Here is a 23,215-nt window from a genome sequence, read left to right on the forward strand (position 1 = left end):
TACGTTAATAACAGATTATATTTAAATTGAACAAAGGGTGCTACTGTTGTCAAGCATTTCAATCATAATCAGACATGTTTATGTAATTAGAATGTATCCACATTTTCCACCACTACACTACAATTGATTAATGTTACACATTATAAAGTCACTTCTTAAATATCAACCTTTAAGTTTGTGTCAGTTTTCTAAACTAACAAAATCACTTTTCAACACCATAAAACCCCTAATTAATAATGTAATGCAATCTAACTACTAATTATTAATGTACAGATTCCATCAATACTAAGAACTGCAACAAACAAGAAATCTTAAATAAGTATACTTTCTAACAATATGAACTTCTAAAATAAACAGTTTAATATTTCATTTATTTTATTTACATCATGCACATATTTTATTTGCGGAATTGTCTCGTCCAATTTTGTAACGATCTCTTCACTCTGTATGAACCATCCAGAAAAACTGAAAAGAAGGAGAATACATATTCAAGAGTATGACAAATCATAAAATAGTTATTATTCCCATTTAACAACTACAAAAGCACAAATACAATTTGTCTGTCTTATTATATTGGAACGACTTTGAAAAGTTATTTTATATGCCCATACAACTCAAATAATCATATTTTGTGCGTATGTAAGTTATTTGATTATGTAAGACAGAGTATGACATGTTGTCTTTTTCATGTTTGTGTATATTTAGCTCCTTTAGATGTATAATTTTCTAAGGCAGGATTGGTCATATTTATTTTAATAGTATTTTCATAAGATATTGAAAAGATAGGTCACAACGACAAGCATATCAACTAACGAAACAGAGTTGACCAATCATGCGAATAGAATCATAAATATTTCATCTATGCAGATATGTTTGTTATTATTTGAGAATATGCTCTTTTATGTAGATTTTATAATTATTTTCAATCCCACAAAGAATTATTTTACCATTAGAAATGTATGATTTCATTTACTTCCACCACATTTGCAGCGATAGCCAAAACTCCAGTTTGAATGATTCCATCCCTGACACTTTTTACACTGAAACAAGAAAGGGAATAGTTTCTAACACAGACCTTAATAGGTCCAACATTGTTGATTTTACCTATGTGTATCTGTATTTATGTGTGTGGGTGTGTGTATGTGTTATAGAGAGCGAGTTTGTCCGTTAATGCTGACAGGCATAGTATAATTGGAAGAGTAGTTTTTAATTGAAAGGCAGAGTTGATAACCCATTTAGATGTGGGAAAACGCTCGAATACACACAGCGCTTCAACAGCGATATGCCACATATCCGGCAGGTCCTCTTATTTCCCCTTTAATAAAGCGACGATAAAATACTCAGTCAAAGCTATCATTTCAAAAATGAACAACTGTATCTGGCGGAACAAGCCTTTATGTTCTTCCAACTTGAGGATGCCAAAGAAGCGCTAGCTTGGCTTTGTCATCATGAGTAAATTAAAATTGGACAATGGATGAGGCTCTACTCTAGATAAAATTTGCTATGACAGCTGGATAATTGAGGACCTTTTCATTTTTGGTACGCGATTCTCATCTGTGTGAAGGCACGCAACGAAACACCCTTTTTCCGATCCATTCAGGATGGGATTCCGATGGTTCTGAATGCAGTTTTTGCAATCATCATAGCCAACGGCACTGAAGTCTATGACTTCTCTTTTGCATTTAAGTCACCTGTGACTTTGATAACTTTAATATAATTAAGATGTGTTTTGTAATGTCAGGTTGTACCGAATCGATTAACCTGTCTCTGAAATTATAACGGCTGGCCATCTCTAGTTAACTTTAGCGAAGAATGTTTCACTGTGACCCCACATGTATTTCTTATTGCTCTCTTCATCTTTGCAAACTGGTTTTGGCTAAGGTCAAAATAAACTTTGTGATATAGCATTGTATCTAAATGTACTTTATAAATACGAATTTGTAAAAACATTTAAAATTTGGAAAACATAACTAGGTTTAGAATGGCGCATCAATTAATCGCATCCGATCACACGAAACCTTCAGCAATAGTGTATAATTGATATACGACCACAGCATGTCATAGGCTGATATGCCATGATTTATTTCGAAATCAGGCGACAATTTATTTGATCTGTTCCTGATGATCATTTAGCAGTGTCACAACTCTATGATCATTAACTCTGTAATAGAAACATGCAAAACCAACAGTTCTAGCAAACTAACAAAAATAATGTATTGCCCAAATAATGCATAGCGAAGGATTGAAAGACACAAACATTATTATGAATTAAGTCCTAAATAATTCTAAATGTTTTATCACAAGTCAGAAATCAAAAACGATCCGAATGAAGTCAAGTAGTATTGAATGTTCAGATAAGGCTCAATGATTTGATGCACAATGTCCCAATAATCATAACGGTTGTTCTTAAATCCAAAAGTAAATCAGCATTTTGGAATTATCTAATAAATAATTTAAATAAATAGTTCTAGTCAAATTATATCTGAGCACAATTTAACTTTGCTAACATATTCCCAAGTAACGATATTAAGCAATAATTAAATATTTGTTTACAAAATATTTTTTATACACAAACTGTCACCTAACCTACAACGCAGCAGAATGTTTTGGAAACCTGAGCATTTGTAATAGAAAATACAAATCACTAATTCATACATAAGGCTATGCCTTGAATTTAAATGTTAATAAACAGTCAACATTTTGTTTACCACACGTAATCACTGCAAAAGCCATGTAGACAAAAAATACCTATGGTTAAGTAGGCATCAACTGTACCCTCAATCACGGACAAAGGTCAAGCATTCCTTATGAATTATATATATATATATATATATATATATATATATATATATATATATATATATATATATATATATATATGAGAATAGTAATGAAACTTTCGACACTCATAACTTATCTAATATCACTTTCATATACATGTCTTGGCCGTTACCCCGAGCCATATTTTGAACCCCCAAAAACACGTGCTTTGGTGCACAGACATTTATTACTTATTGGCCATGAAACCTTTCCAACGTTGCAAGAAAAGACAGGTTGATTAATGTCATGATCCCATCAAGGCAATACACGCACTTATGTACCCAAAAACTTGTAATTATGATATACTTGTCATCATGGCTTTGTGACACAACATACATATCGCAAATCTGACAAGCGTTTGGCCGTGTAATGGTCGAACCACAATCACTGGTACTTTCAGTGTGGAGAAAGAAGTGTACGCTTGTGAGAATATATGGCATGGTAATGTTAGGGCAATAACTTATCTCATCGGAACAGTACATACGAGTCATTGCAGTGGACACACCACATTCATGTCTGTGTTCTTGTCTTCAGCAGTAATGCTAATATTAAATAGTGAATATAAACACTAGCATTGAATAGAACAATAACTAGCAAATTTGGAAAGCAATATAATTTTAGTTTTCCTAATTACGGTGTTTCATAGGAATATTTCAAGTAAAGATGAGAAACGACAAATACAGTGTATGAAAAGTTCCACAACATGAAGACAGACGCAAACACATTATGTTTGATAAGCGTTTATGAGAATATCCGTGCCTGCCAACCATATACTGAAATACATGTCATTTATATTATCGATATTTGGTAAATATGTGAATGAGACCAAATCGTTAAGAAAATAGACCATATGAGGTAGGTTTAAGCTCAATCAGAAGTTAGGATTTCCAGCCAGGAACGAAATGTAACTTCTAATAAATAAGATATGTGCCAATGTATTATCTCACATGTAAGATCTGTGAAGAAACACTTGATTTGAAACTGCTCCGGTGGCCTAGTGGTTAAAGCGTCTGCCTCGGATGCGGGAGGTCGTGAGATAGATCTCCGGTTGAGTCATACCAAAGACTTAATGGTACTAACAGCTGCCTCCTTGCTTGGTACTCAGCATTAAGAGAGTGTACAGGACTGTAGTTCTCTTTGTGACAGATACGATAAGTACTACTTTGGTTTTCGTTCCGTCCTTTGTTTTTGTTTACCCGATTTTCTAATTTTCATTTTTGTATTTTGTATCCTTTTTGTAGTTCTTGGACATTAAACACAATACAGATAAGATTTTATCTTGGATATCGTTTACTTTCATAGTTGTTATGTGAACGTACATTGTGTATTAACCTGTTTAGTTCAAACCATAGCATAGCATGTGAACTGTCACAAAATTGGATGGTAAGGTCTACCAATCTAACTTTATATATATATATATATATATATATATATATATATATATATATATATATATATAAAGAGAAAGAGATGGCTAGAGAGATTTATAATTGTTATGAGCTAACCATGAATGAGTTTCCTACAACCTAACTGGTTATAAACGGTCATGTGAGTTTTGCGCAACGGTAACTTCTGCAGACTACTCAAAGTTCCTTGTTTATATATCATGACTTGGCCAATAAGTTATATCCAATTTGCAAACAGTGGATAATTACCATGTTTGATCCACGAAAGTGATGTTTGTTTTATTCGACTTTCATTTTATGTAAATCCCTTATCGCACGGTTCCTTATTTATGATTGGAGTTGTCCGTGATTTTTATTTCCGCTAACACAGCATGTTTGATCCACGAAAGTGATGTTTGTTTTATTCGACTTTCATTTTATGTAAATCCCTTATCGCACGGTTCCTTATTTATGATTGGAGTTGTCCGTGATTTTTATTTCCGCTAACACAGCATCGAACTCACCCATGTTAATTATGTGAGCCTCGATATCCACCGAATACAATTAACTAATCGTGTTGAGACAACCATGTGCTACTGGAAGCAGGTTTTCATAGACACATGCTAGTGAATGTAATCGTATTGAAATTAATTAGTCACCGGTTACAATCGAGAAACCCCGACAAAAATTTTGATTGGCTCACATAGACCAATTGATGTTTGTGTTAGTAGAGCAACATCAAGTGAAAGAGTTTCTGTTTCAGCAAGACAGCAATCAGCATCTACAACCAAGAATTACATTTCTACTTAATATATAGCGTGGTTCTTTTGGTTATTTCATCTCGCAGCTGTTTTTCCACTCCGATTATTTTTTTGTACATCAGCAACACTAAGGGTCCATCATAATTTTTTTAAATAATATAATCCCGTACTTCACGACCATCTCCAGACACAGCACACCCAAGTACAATACGCACACGCTCTTCTAGCCAATTATTCGTGTTTTGTTTTTTTCCCCACTGTTATAACGGTCAAAAGTTATAGAAAATCTCTTCTTGGGAAATATTTAAATCTATAGCAATTATGCGTTCTGTCGGCTTAGCACCCCCTCATTTAGAAAGCACAACTGTACCTTTTGCATTTATGATAATTTTTGTCAAATATTTGCTACCAGAACAAGTGCGTCCTTGTTGAACAACAGCCTTTATCATTGGCTTCTTAAATTAATCAATGTTGGCTTAAGACACTCGCCTTTAAACATATCTGGGTGGATACAGCAGTAAATACTACTTCACCATTGTATAAAAAATCACGGAGATTTTCGCACATTGTGACACAGATAACGATTAATCATTTTGATGTGCTAATGCGATGATTCCAGTCTTGTCTGGATATGGTAGTTCTATACCATGGCGATCCCAAGGGTCTATTTCTATTCGATTCTTAACATGATTATATTTCATTGTATTCGAGGATCTGATAACCCCATTCTGTCGCAGTGGAACAAAATTATCATCAAAATTAGCATGATAATGTTATGTCATCAATCACTTTGTCGGTAAATTCCTCAACCCCATCACCTCGGTCAGAATCCATTACTTATATAGAAAAATAATTCTAATATTAAAGAAAAATCCCAAATAATGTTAAGTAGCCAAATGAACAAGTGTGAAATGTTACTTCAAACTGAATTTCCTCTTTAGCTTATAATGATAAATAATTTGTATAGGTAAAAAGGTTGTAGCACCGCTGTTGGTTTCTTAACGCATTAGTATTCTTAGATCAGGCCTATTATTTATCAATGCTGGTACTGGACTCCATCCATTATGATAACAGGCTATGATAAATATATACGATACAGACTCGTGCGTCGTTAAGATGTGAAATTGAGGTTTATTCAAACCATCTACATTATTAACAAGTTGATTTCAACTCAGTTTTGGTCCTTTTCTTACCTCACAGCAGTTTACCGTAAACTGAATTTCCTCCTTGCCTAACAATGATAAATATTTCGTATAGGTAAAAGAGGTTTTATCATCCATTATAATATCAGGCTATGATAACTATATACGATCCAGACGATAGCGTCGTTAACATGTGAAATTCAAGTGTATTCAAATCATCTACATTATTAATGATTCGACTAGTTGCTGATTTAAATTAAAGTTTTGTCCTGTTCTTACATCGTCCGAAGTTTACCGTAAAACATAAATGAACCTACCATACCCGTAGATGCTGTCATGTTAGCAATTTGTTCATGCACGTATTGCTTTGCTGTAGCATTAGTATCATCAACCTATTTTTTGATATAAACAATCGACATGGAAGAGTCATTGATTCCACCTTTTTTCAGTGACTTCAGCCAGGTTGTATATGACAGCGCCTTTTAAGTTGACCAATAATATTTTGAATGTCCACCTTAGACGTTTTAAGTTTGCCATTGTAATCTTGCCTGGATCAGGTCCTACAACAACACGACCAGAAAAGTCAGACAAATCCGCATTGGCGGCAAGTCTGTTCAGACCCACACCATCGAACAGAGTAACGACCGTAAATGGTAATATTAATTTTGTATAATAATTAACATACTTTAATGTGGAATCGATAAGTGACTGCTGAGTGTATTCAAGTGCATTTAACGCTACAACCACAAGATGACTACACATTGACCTGTCCAACCGTGTTTGTACTGGTATAGTTTAATAAAGTAACGGTTGTTTACTGTTCTTCGTTAAAAAATTAAAAGCTTCATCTGGTGGTGCAAGTCCATACGATTCAAAATATAAACGATTTCGAGGTGTTACCACGTATGCATCCCAGTGTGCGCCAGGTCATTTTGCCTAATTCCGGTTGAAATTATCGGTTGAACGTGTGTGTGGCAGCATCCATGTGAGCTCATTTCGAACAAATACACCGCGAAAATGTTAGATGTTGCCATCAAGAGTACATCCTGGTAATCAAAGGCTTAATCTTTTCCATACGACCACCAACCGCTTTTTTTAGCGCCATCCAAGATGCAGTCATGACAGCATCTGACGTCGCAACTTTGCAACCTCAGAAGCCGAGGCTGCCAACAATGCTTGCTGCACGACATATAAATATTCCACCAATCTCTTGCATTTGTGTCACCTCAGATTTAGATGTTTTATTGTTAATGATGTAATGTTTTGGTTGATTCATTAAAGTGAGCGAGTTGTGTTTGGTTCAACCACTCGAGGACATTTTCAGTTAATTTTGCTGAAGAACGTTTTAGTGTGATCCCACAATCATTTTTAATTGAATTCTTTGTTGTTTTTTTCAAGGTGAATGTCACCAAGACTTACCAAGTCTTTGTTAGTAAATCTGTAGACAAAAGTCGCTGTTTTGGTACCGGTTCAGATACGATCGGATTAGGATATGCACATGAAATATGACTGGCATCCATATAGTTAAGCTGCATTTCTTTACAAGGTTCCTCATGACCGTTTAATCGCGAAGAATGTTCAGTCACTTGCATTGAATGATATAATACTCTTATCCTGATATTAAGTAAGTGGAAAGCAATTGACTACCGTTTGCACGTAGAATGATATCCATATTCCGCGTCTTTCAAAAGTTCAGCATGCAATTGTTCCGTAAGTGCGTCCTCGGTTCCTTGTAATATATATGTCCTCACAAGTTTAATCTCTTAATCACCATTGGCAACTGTGTCTGTCAAATATATTCAGTGAATTGTAAGGACTACAATTATTTATGGGGAGGATGTGCAGCTCTCGTCAGAAATGATTTCGATCAAAGTACACAATCGACATTGATTATTACTGAGGCAGGAAATGGAGCAAATGCAATTATTCATATAAATATTATTGTTATATATTACATGCAAGATTGCCCACAGCATTTAAAAAGCTTCATAGTGTTTAATCAAACCCACCAGTTCATTTATATTTGCTTGACTGCAAACTTAGATTGGCAGAAATAAACGTTATGACACTGATTAAAATTAAATAACTCCTCTCGTCAACATTTTTTTTGTTAAAAATGATTGACTGCAGTGTTCTGCTACCGCCAACGAATAAATAATGCAATAGTTGTTTATTATTGGGATTGGAAGATACAACGTATATTTCCTGGTCAGATGTTTTGTTTCCTATTATTTAAGTTAATTAATATCACAGTTTTATATAAATGTGCATAAATGTGCATTTGTCCGTTCTTCGTGAGATCTGGCCTTTACCAATGATACTATAATTGATTATTTCCTTATATTTCAACATTGGTTATCTCCACTGAGAACACTACCGCTTCCACATATCTCAGATTGAGCCTCAAAACGTACTGCTTCAGGAAAAATACTAACCTTAAAACAGAGAGCAGTTTATTCCGATAGGTCAACTCCACAAATCTGTGTTGACACTGATTGACGATGTCGTGGGTCTGATGTCACCTGTTCATTAAAATATGCAATTTTGCTGCATGCAAATCGTTCTGGAACACATTCGCGTACACTTTAGACACATACCGGGAATTGGTAACAGCCATATCAAGCGCGAAATTCAAAATGGTCATAGGACAGATAGTTGTTCTATTCCAGATGGATTTAAAAGTCACCAAAAAAATATGATTTGCTCAAGTAATATAATCTACATGTCACCAAAAGAACCTTTCAGCCGACGGTAGCTGCACAGCCTCGAGAAATACCGGTACATGTATAAAATACACATCGATGTGTGCAGCAAAATGTGGATGCAGATGATTGCAGCTTTTGATGAATACGTGATATCTGCCCCTCAACCGAAATTCAATACCATCATAGGTGAAGGGCGATTTATCGGCCTAAGAGCATTTGTGCATGTTTGATTGTTGTTCACTATTTCCATTTCTGTACACAAGTTCGAAAAGTCTTATTTTTTACAACGGATAAAGTAGTTTCACCCATGCGATATTGACAGCAAATACATATTTTCGCGAATATAAATATTTGGGTGACATTCATACATATGTAAAAGTTAAAGTTATGAATGGCATACATCTATGTATGTATGTATGTATGTATGTATGTATGCATGCATGTATGTATGTAAATATTTAATTTGTATTTTTTCTTGTGGTTTTTCTTTCATCGTGTTTAAATGAATGTATTTTTGACTTGACCTTGTCCCAAATCATCTTCATGTTGTACCTGACTGGGGCCACTGATGTTGTTTTGATTTTAGTGAACAAATAATACATTTATAATGGTTATTTTTATAAGTGTGGATTAATTTTACAGATTATTATTAATGTAAGCATATGTATCTTCGTCTGAATCTGGGATATTGAAATTCCCGAATGGAATAACCTATTGTACCTGATGTTTACCACAATTTGTATTATAATTTAAGTAATAAAGTTTATTTTTTAGCAACACAGAATGTTTCCAAATGAAACGTTCCGATGAATAAACATATCATTATCAGAAAAAGGTAAAATTTATTATCACGTATAGTGGTTTATAATTTTGTTTTCTTCAAAAAGTATTCGGTCTAGTTACAACATCTTGAAGCAGAATCATTTGTATTGTGTCCAGCTTTGATTTGGATTTAATTATTTATTGAAATTATTATTCAATGGAAATACCTAGTGTATTGCAATAATATGTTTGGACTGAAATATTAATTTCAAATTATAGGGAATAAAGACAAGGACTTCTTGGATAATATTCTTGCGATTATGTGGAAGACTGTCAATCATTAAACTTCAGGCCACTGTTGCGTTAGTACATTCAATACTACATGCATATATGTATGTATGTATGTATGTATGTATGTATGTATGTATGTATGTATGTATGCATGCATGCATGTATGCATGTATGTATGTATGTATGTATGTATGTATGTGTAAGTTGGTAGATAAGTAGGTATGAATGGATATATGCATGAATGTTTGTATTCGTGCACGAATGTACATGTGCATATATATATATATATATATATATATATATATATATATATATATATATATATATATATATATATATGTATATATATATACTCCCAGTTAACACAATATCCATATTAAGGTCCTTGAATTTTGTATTTACTCATTTTGCTTTGAATAAGGCAATTTATATATGCATGGTGCCTACTCTGGTAAGGCGTATCCCAAATACAATAAGTAGGTCTTGAGGTTATATGTCCCATGCTTAGAGAGTTTACACAGGACAGGTCAAATGGATACACGTCTATTAGATTATTTGTACCGCGGAGTTGGAACATAATTATTCAAGTAGTTTCTTGACGTAATGTTCTTATTATCTATTTCTTTTAAATAAAATTTTTGATATATTTTGAGTTTATTGACTAACTACTGCTGTAGTATGACTTCTGATACCTTGAAAAATTTGAATTTATACAAAATACATTATCACTTAAAAAGTACGATAAAAATTACCATAATTTAAACAAGTATAGCTGAAAATTATTCAAACATTTCGCTGCCTGGAGTGTGTGCGTGGTCAATAGATACTTTACAATGTGAAGGAATTGTTAGACATGTTAAAATCTTTCGCATCGAACCCAACATGTGATTTACATTCAAAACATTTTCTCTTTCAAATTATCTAATTTGCAAAATATGTCGTTAGCTTTACATTTTATTAGATATTTAACGCTGCATTGTTGATAATTTTGTACAATAACAATATTACAATTCGCGACAGAAAGATATTTAAGACAAGAGGATCTGAAAATATATGCTTGAAAAAGTACACAAATAAACCACGATAATCAAAACAATACTTCTGAATATTCATTTGATGCACGCATGGCAAAACGTACACTTAAATAAATTGACAACAACACTTTGGATATTCTGTCAATGCACGCATGACAATCAAATTTTCTTTTCCTTTATGAAGAAAGTTGTTTGATCTTGTTTCAGATCTCCATCTCGTCCAAACAGGTTCTTTCTATGTCTGACACAAAATTCATATTCATGCATAAAGACATCTGTAACGTAGATCAGTCAGTAAAATCAAACGAAATATTAATAGTGTCATCTACTGCCATAATATATACCTCTGTTAATACTCACATAATGATTTATTCAGATTGAGTATTCCTTATATTTTTACAATATTCTATATACCAATATATTCGTAATGTTTTTATACTATTTCTGTCAGTTATATTTGTATTACTTCTTATATTCCTGTATATTCTGAATGGTATAGTAGTCATCATATACATGTTTTATCACGTCGTATAAATTCCTAATAGCATTCTATTCCTTATATACACGTGTGTCATTTCCTTTACATTTCTAATAGTATTAAAGTATGTCCGTCAGAAAGAAAAAAATGTGCTACCACGTTCTGTACATTCCTAATATTATTACAGTATATCTGTCAGATACATACGTAGCACGTCTTGTACATTCCTCATAATAGTACACACTGTCTGTCAGATACATGTCTAACACGTCTTGTACATTCCTCATATTATTACACTCTGTCTCTCAGGTACATACGTAGCAGGTCTTGTACATTCCTCATAATATTACACTCTGTCTATCAGATACATGTGTAACACTTCTTATATATTATCCATAGTATTATGCTCTTCAATTAAGAGACACGTGTGCCACGTCTTATACATTACTTGTGGCATTATTCCCTTCAAATCAGCTACATCTGTAACATGTCTTATACATTCGTTAATGTATTGTAATATGTCCGTCAAAAACATGTGTACAATTTCTGATACAGTCCTCACTGTATTATACCCTGTTCATCAGATACACGTGTACAACTTTCTATGCATTCCTATTAGTAGTATATTATGTCCATCACATACACGTGTAAAACTTCATCGTGTTCATAATGTTTTAAGCTAGTTCAATATAAGCAATTACACACATTAGCAGCAGAGGAGGCGAACAGACCACTTAAGGGAAGGGTCACCCTTGTTGTACAAAAAAAAAATAGTGACCCTTCATAGAGGTCAAATACCATGTCTACGATTATTGTTTGTCCCCAACATAATTGTAGACGAGCCTCCTCTGCTGCTCAATCTTCATCTGAATCCTGGGATTTTGTTTTATGTTTCAAGTAATATTCAAGTTCTGATGGTGGTTTTTCTATTTTTGGATTTATGTTTTTTCTTTTTCTGTAATATATCATCAAACTTCTGTATCGATCTCCACCGCAATTTTTGCAAATCTGATATAATCCTCTAACGCCGTTGTTACATCCAACACATCTTCGTGGACCAGCATGAGGGTTTTTCTTTATAAGATAATTATGTTTTTTGCAATATTCTCCACGACATTTTTTATCACATTTGTTAGTGGTTCCTTGACGCAGCCACGCACAATTGTTCATTATATTAATGATATCAGTTTAATTTTATCATCACCCCTTCTGTTGTTATAATAATTAAATCATTATGTTATAATAAAATGGTACATCCGGAATCTCATACTGCAAGGATAGCTCGAGAACGATTAGAAGCAATTAAAAAATCTCTTCCTGTTAGAGATTCATTTAGAAAAAATCTACAAGCGCAGCAAGAAGCACCAGTTGAGTACGAAGAAGAAACTAAAAGACTGTTTAAGCCCGTCACTGCAGCTACTGAACAAGTTGCAACAGTCATCAAAGAAGATCTTCTTCCGGTATCAAAACAAACTGCGGCGCAGACTGAAAAAATAGCAAGAAGAACTAAACAGACAAAAAGGATTTTACGAGACCTTCCAACTGATATAGCTGCAGCTCACCCTCCACCTGTCGGTGAAGAAATACTTGAAGGTATTGGAAAACTTCGTACTGAGATAGGTGATATGAAAGATCGTGAATTAATAAAACCAGAAGAAGAGGTACACGATGAAAGGGAAATGATTATGCTGAATAATAAATTTACCAGTTCGGGTATCAGATTCATAAGAGAAATTAGGGATGTTGATACGTTATCAAAACTTGCAGCAGAAAGTAAGGATAAAAAAGAACAACTTTTAAAGCCTGAATATAGTTCCGCTCGTATTAGTAATCCCGAAATCTGGTATAGATGGATATATCGTATATATTTTAATAAAGATAGAGTTTATTCCAATGATGAAGTATATAATGATTATCGCAGAAACATAGACATGTATCTTGCACAAAAAGAATCAAAAGTATCATCACAATCTCTCAGAACAATAAGTGAGGAAGAAGAAGAAGTATCACCCTCAAGATTATTTAAGAAAAAATCTCCCTTAAGACTATTTAAGAAATCAGAAGAAGAAGGAGCAACGGGAAGTGGTCTGGGAAATAATTTTGTTTGTCCTAATAATATCCTCAATGACGTGTCACGGTTAGAAGTTCTCATAGGGGGAAAACGTGCAGGAAATAACTCAACAGAAATAACCAATGAAATATCTGATATTTGTCGAAGATTATTTCAAGGTGGTATTATGGATCGCAGCATTTATCGTTCACTTATTGATGAAATTGCTGATGATTATCACAGTGACTAAACAATTAATCAATCAGTATATAAAAATGATTATACATACTGCTCAACGTGGACCGATCATGGTCAGGGTAGTAAACTCACGACTGCCAAATTACAAAGTAATTTACGGAGATGGACTTGGTGATGTTATTCAGGGTTTATTTAGAAGGATGGCTCCAAAAGCAATACCGATTGTAAAACAATTAGGTATGAAGGCTATTGAGGCTATTCGTGAAAAAGCTCCTGGTGCAATTGTCAATGTTGCTGGTAGGGCGTTCTCGGCGATCAAAGATAGACTAGCACGATTAATAAGACGAAAACAACAACCACCAGTGAAACTGGCAAGTACTGAGGTTATGCCAGCAAATGTCAGTAAAATAATAAATCAGGCTGCAAATCAAAAACTAGCGGAATTATCTGAGGAAGCAGAAAAAAATATAACAGCGAATTTAATAGCGGGAAGCGGTCTTCGTCGACGATGATTATCATTTGGAAAAATGGTAATTACAATAAAATGTTTAAACGCATGTCCGACCCAGCATTTGACATGGATGCACCGGTCCTCAAAGATGAATCAGTGCGTGATTATCAATTTTATTCCTATGACGCAAGACAACCAAATCAGTGGGGGAGAATCGAATTACAGGTTCATGATACAAGTAGATATTTCTTGCCCGCTGAGGCGTTTATTGAAATAGAGGGTAGAATTGTAACAAATGTTGTAGCTAATACGCCATATGATGCTAATTTGCGTGTTGGTTTTGTCAACAACGGGATTATGGCACTGTTTGATAGCGCCACATACATGATTGATGGAAAAAATATTGAATCAATTCAGAAGGATGTCGATGTTGCTACAACAATAATTGGTCTAGCCAGATATTCTGATGATTACACAAGATCAGCCGGTCCAACAATGATGTTTGCTAAGGATATCACTGACAGCGCTGATCATGTTCAATATACTAAGTTACGAGCACCACGAAATGTTTCAGTTGATCCACAACCGGTTGACTTTGAGCACGAAGATAGACCAGGTGGTGAATTTGATGTTATAAAAAGTGTTAATGCGACTTAAAACCTGGGATTTGCAACACGCCGAGCAGCGTTGTCAGGAAATTATAGAAATTTTTCATGTGCAATTCCATTATCTCACATCTTTGGATTTTGCAGAAATGTTAGAAAGGTCATCTTTGGAGCTAAACACACAATTGTGCTCGTAAGAAAAAGTAATGATAATGATGCAATCTGGCGAGGTGCTGATGTCGCTGAGGGTAAAGTAAATATATCAAAGCTTTCATTGTGGATGCCAGTAATGATTCCATCTATTATTGAAGAACAAAAATTACTATCTTTTATGGATCAAGGCGGTAAATCATTGATATCATGGTTAACAGCAACCACAGATGCTATTCAAAGTTCTGTTAATGGTTTATTTACATGGAATATAGCATCACAACAGGGTGTTTTTGCACCGAGACATATTTTTATTGCGCTGCAAGATAATGCTCGGACGAGTAATCAAGAACGTTCACATATGATATTTGACAACCTTGGAGTTAATGAAGTTTCCTTGCGGATAAATGGACATCAAGAACCGGCTGAGGATATATTGTTAAATTTTGATCAAAATCACGTAGCGCGTGCATATCATCGTTTGATGTCATTCATGGGACGTGATCAAAACGTAGATACTGGGCTGCAAATATCACAGTTAGATTTTACAAAACTATATCAGATTTATTACTTTTTGTTGGAACATCTTGATTTATCCAAACAATCTGTCGTTGATATACACTTTCGAGCCCGTGTTACTAACCCTCCTCCTGATATAGCGGGTCCACCACTTGTTCGCGGCGCCTACAAAGCAATCGCGGTTATACTTAGCGATAAAGCCATGTTACTTGAAGGTGGTAGTGGTCGAATGAGAGTCGTTGATGCACCAGTGGAAAATCTTTAATCGTGTTATTTAAAAACACGAGTATTATCATAAAATGCCATATCAACACGTTAGTGTCAGTCTGACTCACGGTCAGATTAAAAACCTTCAATCAAATTCAGCAAAAAACTGCGGAATGAAAATATCACTAAAGCGTGATCAAATCACGGGTGGTCAAAATAAGCTATCATTATCAGAACGCCAGCTTAAACATTTCAACGACGCTAAACAATCAAAAACAGGCGTCAAACTCAATCTCTCTGCGGGTGCGGTTAAAGACTCAATTAAAACAGGCGGTATATTTCCACTTCTTGCGGCTATTCCAGCGTTAATAGCTGCTGCCGCGCCAGCCGTAGCAAAGGCAGCCGCGTTAGGTGCTGTTGGAACAGCTGCTGGAATGGCTCTAAAGAAAGCAACAGGGCAAGGATACAAAAAAAGGGACGCGGCTTAAGATTGCCAGGATCTCGTTGGGGAAGAGATCTAAGGCTTCCACGTTAGACGTTCCAGCATCAAATTTTGATTTACTTGATGCCGCTAAACGATTAAAAATATCTGCCTTTAGAGGTGTTTTCATGCGAGATCAATTACCAAAACAACCAAACAAACTCGAAACAGGTATTATTAATCTCGACGAACGTTCCGGACCTGGTACTCATTGGGTATCATACGCGGTTGATCCACGTGGAATCGTTTATTTTGATTCATACGGGTTAGCTCCGCCCGTTCAATTTATCAAGTATGTTGCACCACTTCACGCAACAACCAAAGTTTGGTATTCAACGCTACCCACACAAACAATGACAGATCCGCCAATATGCGGCCGTGAAGTAATTAATGTACTCGATGCTATATCAAAATCATCCAGGCCGCCACATAAAGTCGTGCATGATTATACAAGCAACCGATTCGTTTTAAACAACAGGTCTTATTATAATGGTTGATATTTACGGAAGATCTTCCTCACGTGTTAAGAAAAAGCCCGGCGACGTTGATCTATCGAAGTACGCGACTAAGGATGACCTCGCTGATATTGTGAACCTGGCTGGAGTTGACCCAGATGAGGTTGTTATTTTTCAGGATCGACATGGTAAACTAAAAAGCAGCAATATCAAATGGAATGATATAATTCGACGAGTACTTGGTACAGTTACGGATAATATACCCGTGTTTACTGACAGCGGCAGAATCAGGGATTCAAGTATATCGTTTACAACCATCAGAAATCAAATTACGGCAGCTGCTGATAATCGCGTAAAAAATACCGGTGACACAATGACAGGTGAACTTAGCATGAACGGAAATAAAATAGTACTTTTAGGAGATCCAACATCCGGTGAAGATGCTGCAACGAAAAATTATGTTGATACCGTAGATGGTAAATTATCCACGCTGAGAGCCGAGTATGATGTTCACGTAGGCGCTTTTGGAAGATTTCGAAGAAATTTTCAAAAAACCGACGAATCCATAGATAAATTCTTCGGTACTCCGCACGCCGTTGACATAAATCTCGTTGATATCAAAACTAACCTAGACACGATCAAACGAACACAGCAAGACATCGTAGCGGGAATTCCTGAAATCGTTAATAAAACAAGTCTGATTAAAATCTCAGCCGGAATAACTTCCGGGCATATTACCAACATCGTATGCACGGTATCATCGGGATTTGCAACATGGTCGCAGCAAAATAATACTATCAAATATACTGCAACAGTCACTGGCGTGTACAGGCTGTCTGTGTTTAGTGCTGCAAAATTTGAAATATTTGCAACGTTTCCATGGCGTCATTCCACCGACAGGTTTTCCGGGGTTGTATCTGTTATATTAAATAGCGGAACCGAAGAAATATTTATTCTGGAAGCAGCTGATAAGAAATTAACCGCAACATCCTTCTGGTGGTGTTTGGAATTTGTAGCTGGAACACCTCAATTGGTTACGGCATAAAATATAATGAGTGCTATCGACGTTCAAGGATTTAGGTACAATCAAGCGCGTGAATGGCAGGCAGCGTTGAAAGATCGAGTCGAACAATATACAGTAAAAATAAAAAAGTATCAACGACGATTAGTTATCATCGACGTTGTTGTTTATTCGGTATCCGCTGTTGTTGCCGGAAGCGGAATAATATTATCCGCGGTAACAATGATGGCACCAGTAGCTGTGACTATTTGTGTTTGTGCAACTACGACAATTGCAGGTGTGCTTAATATCGTTGCAAAAAAAATATGTACTTGCACGAACGAAAAATTATCCGATTACAAGATAAAATTACACATAGCAACTGTCGCATACACGAGGTTATCCTCGTTGTTATCAGCGAGTCTCAATGATGGAATTATATCCGATTTTAAGTTTTCAATGATGATCAGCGTATACAATTACGCTGGTATTAAAGGTACGAGTATCAATAATGACGGAATTACTACAGCAGATCGTGACAAACACAACCCCGCACAAGACCACGATGATCTCGCTAAGTTCGATTAATCCTGAATTTAACATCAATTTTCCAACAGCAATTCGCGCGAATGAAATTGCACTAGCACAATTACGAGTATATTACAGCTGGCCAAACATCAGATCGAGATCATTTAATGGTACACCAGCAAATAATTCGCTTGTGTTTGCTGATAAAAATAAACCCGATGGAACACCTGACTGGGTTGTTGTTGGAATACCAACTGGTAGTTATGAGGTCGAACAAATCAGTGATGAATTTGCTCGTAGAATAAAATCAATAACAGGAAAAGAAGCAAAAATATCAATTAATGTTCATGAGCCGACGCTGTGCTCGACGATTGAAATAAACTCGCCTGATTATGCCGTTGATATTTATCAATCCACGATAAGATCCGTGCTAGGCTGTCCTGAAATATCACCACCGACAACACAGATACCACCAGAACCGAAAAAGTCTGATTATGTCACGGATAGGCAATCATATCATGAAATTAATCCATCATACCGGGAACGACTACGTATTTTAAAAAATAAATCACTGCTTAGCTCATTTATGTTTTTCGATGGTACTGAGGCGTGGACTTTTATAAATTCTGGGGAAACAGGAAATGTTTTTGGTCTTCATCGAAGTAGTATTGTTGAATATTTTCAGGAAATCAATCAAGAATGTAAAAAACAACTAGATCAACTAAATCAATATTTTAACGAACATATTTTTGACATATCAGCGTCATCACGTGAAAAAATCATCACGCGTGTGGAAATATTAAATCAGCTTATATCAGATATGGAATATTTTAATGACCGAATTGTTCAAGCTATGGTTAGTTTAAAAATTGCTGAAATATCTGATGCAAAAAGATGGTTAGATAAATATAAATTAACAGAAGCCGATGTACCAAATTTTAAATTTCCCGGGTATAGTGTAGTTGAGTTAAGAAAATCTGTCAATGATGTCATTGATGAGTTCTTTCCTAAAATACTTGGTGCATGGACAAAAATAACCCCACCAGCAACTGTTCTCAGACATAATAATGATCCACTCGGCGGCGGTAGGCACATATCTCCGGGAATCGTTAATATAACATCGACGATCGCGGTTAATCTAGTTTGTGACGTAATCGAAGGCAGTTATCAAATAGATCTTGGAAAATCAAATCAGGCTCAACAAGGATACATCCTATACACGTTCACACCACAAGTCCCCCCTGGCGATTTGATCGTGCAAGTACCAACCAATCCTGTCTATCTACGCACACATAATCAGTATTTGTCACGAATAAATTTCAAACTCACAGACCACCTTAATCGCTTAATTGACCTACGTGGAGAAGAGCTTGTAATAAATCTGTATGTAAAGTCGTAGAAAGATCCAGCACGTGAGGGTTTTTATACACCTGAAAACGCGCGTTTTCACAAAACATAGAACAATTTAGCCACGGAAACGAGGATTTCTTATTAACACAATGAACTCCGTCGAGAGAGCACATTCCTGCATTAAAGTCGATCAACTATTCCAGAATGAATAAAATAAGGAGTGGATTAAGAAATATTTTTCATCACAAATATTTTATTTTCTGAATTTCAGTGAAAAATCAACAAATTTCGTGTTTTAGTCGATTTGTCAGGGAAAATTTGTCACATTACAGTTTTTCGTCAGGTCAAACCTCAAGCGGTTCTCTAATTGATTTATCGATAAATCGTCAAAAACCCTCATTTTTTTCGAAAACTACCAGAAAAATTAACAAAAATCGCATGAAAAATCTCATTTTTTGAGCTAATTTTACTGATTTTTAACGATTTATCGATAAATCAATTAGAGAACCGCTTGAGGTTTGACCCGAATGATAATGGAAAATTCATCAATTTTCACTGACAAATGTTGAAATATTTTATTTTTTTTTCTGAAAATTTGATCATTTTACATAAATCTGAGTACCGACTAACCCATCAATTTCAGAAATAAATAATAATTCAGAATAAATAAAATAATTCAGAAATAAATAAAATAATTCAGAAATAAATAAAATAATTCAGAAAAAATAAATAATAAATCTGACTACCAACTAACCCATCAAAATTACAAAATTGATTGGTTTGCATGATTCAGAGTATTAACTAACCCATCAAAATTACAAAATTGATTGGTTTGCATGATTCAGAGTATTAACTAACCCATCAATTTCAGAAATAAATAATAATTCAGAATAAATAAAATAATAATTCAGAAATAAAATAATAAATCTAAGTACCAACTAACCCATCAAAGATCTCAGTCATCTTCAAAATTACTACTTTGGACGGGGTTACTCGCTAACATAATTTTTCTTAATAGTCTTATGCGAGTACTAATTGTTTTCTTTTCCTCGTACTCGTGGGATCGCAGCGATCTAATTTTTTCCACTGCGGCAGAGAGAGGAACGAATTCCTTCACCTGATTATCTTCTACGGTAGCTAGCGACTGAAACATAGCTGCCTGAATCCGCTTTATGAACTTATATTGAGATGATAGAACGTACTTATTTTCATTCTTAAGCTCTTCTAACGTTTCAAGATCAGACATTATTTTTTCAGGATTTAGTTCATCAGATATATTAATTCTGTTTTCTTCTAGTTTTTTGATGGCAGAAATAATGTCTTCGATATTTTCATAGTTCATTATTTAGTATATAAATCTTTAAAATAAAAAAAAATATCCCTAGAACCCCTATCGAGTCTTTAGCGAGTTCGTCGGGATGTTTCAAGGACAGTACAGCCAAGAACTCATAGATTGCCATCGCATTCTATCAAGTTCACCAGGCACATGAAATATTCCTTCTACGAGAGCTTCTAACCCGTCAAGCAACGGTCTAGAGGCCCAAGAAGGGGGACGGCACAAACATATATTATGAATGAACCTCTATTCGAGTCTTTTAGCAGGTTCAGTAAATATTTAACGAATGAATGAATGTAATGAATGAAATATATATAATGAGATGTAATGAATGGCCATTTTCTCCGCTCAACAGAACCACCTATCCCAATAATCAACCCGTGGGTGGTACAAAACATGTATCAACCACCGGTGATATGTGGTTTGGATGGTTTTGAGAGCGGAGAGAGGCTGGCGGTGCCCCAATTAATTATAAAAATCGCTAATATGCGTAACCACCGACCAATTGTCAGTCATGGGATTCGATCCTGGACCGCGAGCGTCACAGTCCAATTCGATACGGATTGAGCTATCAAATCTTATTACAAACATATGTTTCCGAAGTTAATATATAGCTACAGCATTTCTGAATTCAAGAAATACGTTTTCACCAAACAAGTTAGATTTATAAAAGCTGGATTATTTACTATACCACGCCATCTAACTGTTAGATGTTTTCATTCTTCCTATGACTATACGAGATTTTCAATCCTCTCTATGTCTGTTCTATGGAGAAATATATATTACGAGATTTCCCACTCGTAAATCTGTATCGTGGTCAAGGGAGTATTTAGTTGTTAATATTACTCGATAAAAAAAGTAACCACACATACGCACACAAATACATAATCACACATACGCACACACATACGTATACAAATATATTTTGCTCTGAACAAGGAAAATGCAATTGATTTTTAATTCCAAACACTATATACATGTATTTCTGTAATTGAGTAAATACATGCAGGATCCCTGTACTGTTAACCCGCCACGATCGATACATACTAGACGCTGGATTCTACATTCAGTAAGCTGGCATATAAATGTCGGTTTTCTGTAGTTTGGATATAATGTATATGCTGTGTTGTTCTAAATGTTTCACGAATAGAACAGAAAAATACACGAACTGCATATTTTTGTAAGTTAAAAACCGAAATAATTATGACCATAAAATTACCTCCCTTTCATGAGTCAAAAATAAGTAGTGTATGGGGGAAAATCTGTGACATAAATTAATTCAATGTGGTAATGATAATTATTGATATCGGAAGATAATTTTTTGCTTATATTTTCTCGAGAAAGCGGTTTTATATATATTTTCTGCTACTTTTTGTACTGAATGCGGGGTAATATCAAAATATTTCGCAGCTGAATGCATCGAACGAAATATAATTTCTTCGCCAGTTTCTGTTTTTGTAGCCTTGATCACCCTTCTAGAAACTGTCTTACATCTTCCTGTATTACCACATGCAGAGTTCACGCTTTGCGTGACAACACGAAGGTTGGATAAGGAGTTGTTTTGAGGATTCCCGTCAAGATGATCAATAACAAGACCGTCATTGATCAATCCGTTATGACACTCATAGGTAAATCTATGACACAGATAATGTTTCTTTCCTCCCTCGTATGTGAACGCTAGATAACCAGAATTAATGACATGACCAACTGGTTTTTTTAACCTGCAGTGTCTGATGATACCATTAATATTTGATTCGTAGTTTGTCACGACAGGATGTGGGATAAATATATTTTGCTCCATATATGATAATATTATTTGTTTAAATTATTGTTTGTCTGAAAACTTAGTTAGATAATCCTCCACGGATTTTATAGCATTTTCACTATTATTATTTTTTTTGTCATAATATCTTTTAAGTTCTCTGAACCGTTTCCCCCCGCACTTTCCACATAATTTTGTTTTTCTTCGCACTCCAGTACCACATCGCAGACATGGTATTGGTCCTAAGCTTCCACGGTTAACGCACTGCATGTGTTGTCCGCAGAACTCCCTTTTACAGGATTTATTACAAAGAGTCAATGAACCCACCATGAGCCATCTGCATTGAGACATTGTATACATAATATTTTAATTTAAATACTTGTCTGAAATATAGTATGAACGAATTCGATAGATTATCCCGAATAAAGCCCTGGAGCGTGGATAAATTCAACCTCGACAGAATATCTCCAGACTTACCAGTACGAGATCTGGTTGATCCGAAAAATAAAAGTTTGATTAATAAAATTCACGACGCCAAGAAAGAATTTCACACAGATGGTGCATCTCATGTCTGGTCAACGTTCAAGATTGTACGCAACGGCGCCATTAACGCCATGATGAACGACAAACGAGCAGCAATTATCATTAACTACCTCTTTGATATTCATCAAGGTAATCGCAAGTATCTTTTCAAAATAAAATTTGTCGTGTTGACAGAAACAAATGATTGGATTATCCGTGACAA

This window comes from Sinohyriopsis cumingii, unplaced genomic scaffold (genome assembly GCF_028554795.1).
Source record: "Sinohyriopsis cumingii isolate HCF-2022 unplaced genomic scaffold, ASM2855479v2 utg000426l, whole genome shotgun sequence".
Classification (NCBI taxonomy): Eukaryota; Metazoa; Mollusca; class Bivalvia; order Unionida; family Unionidae; genus Sinohyriopsis; species Sinohyriopsis cumingii.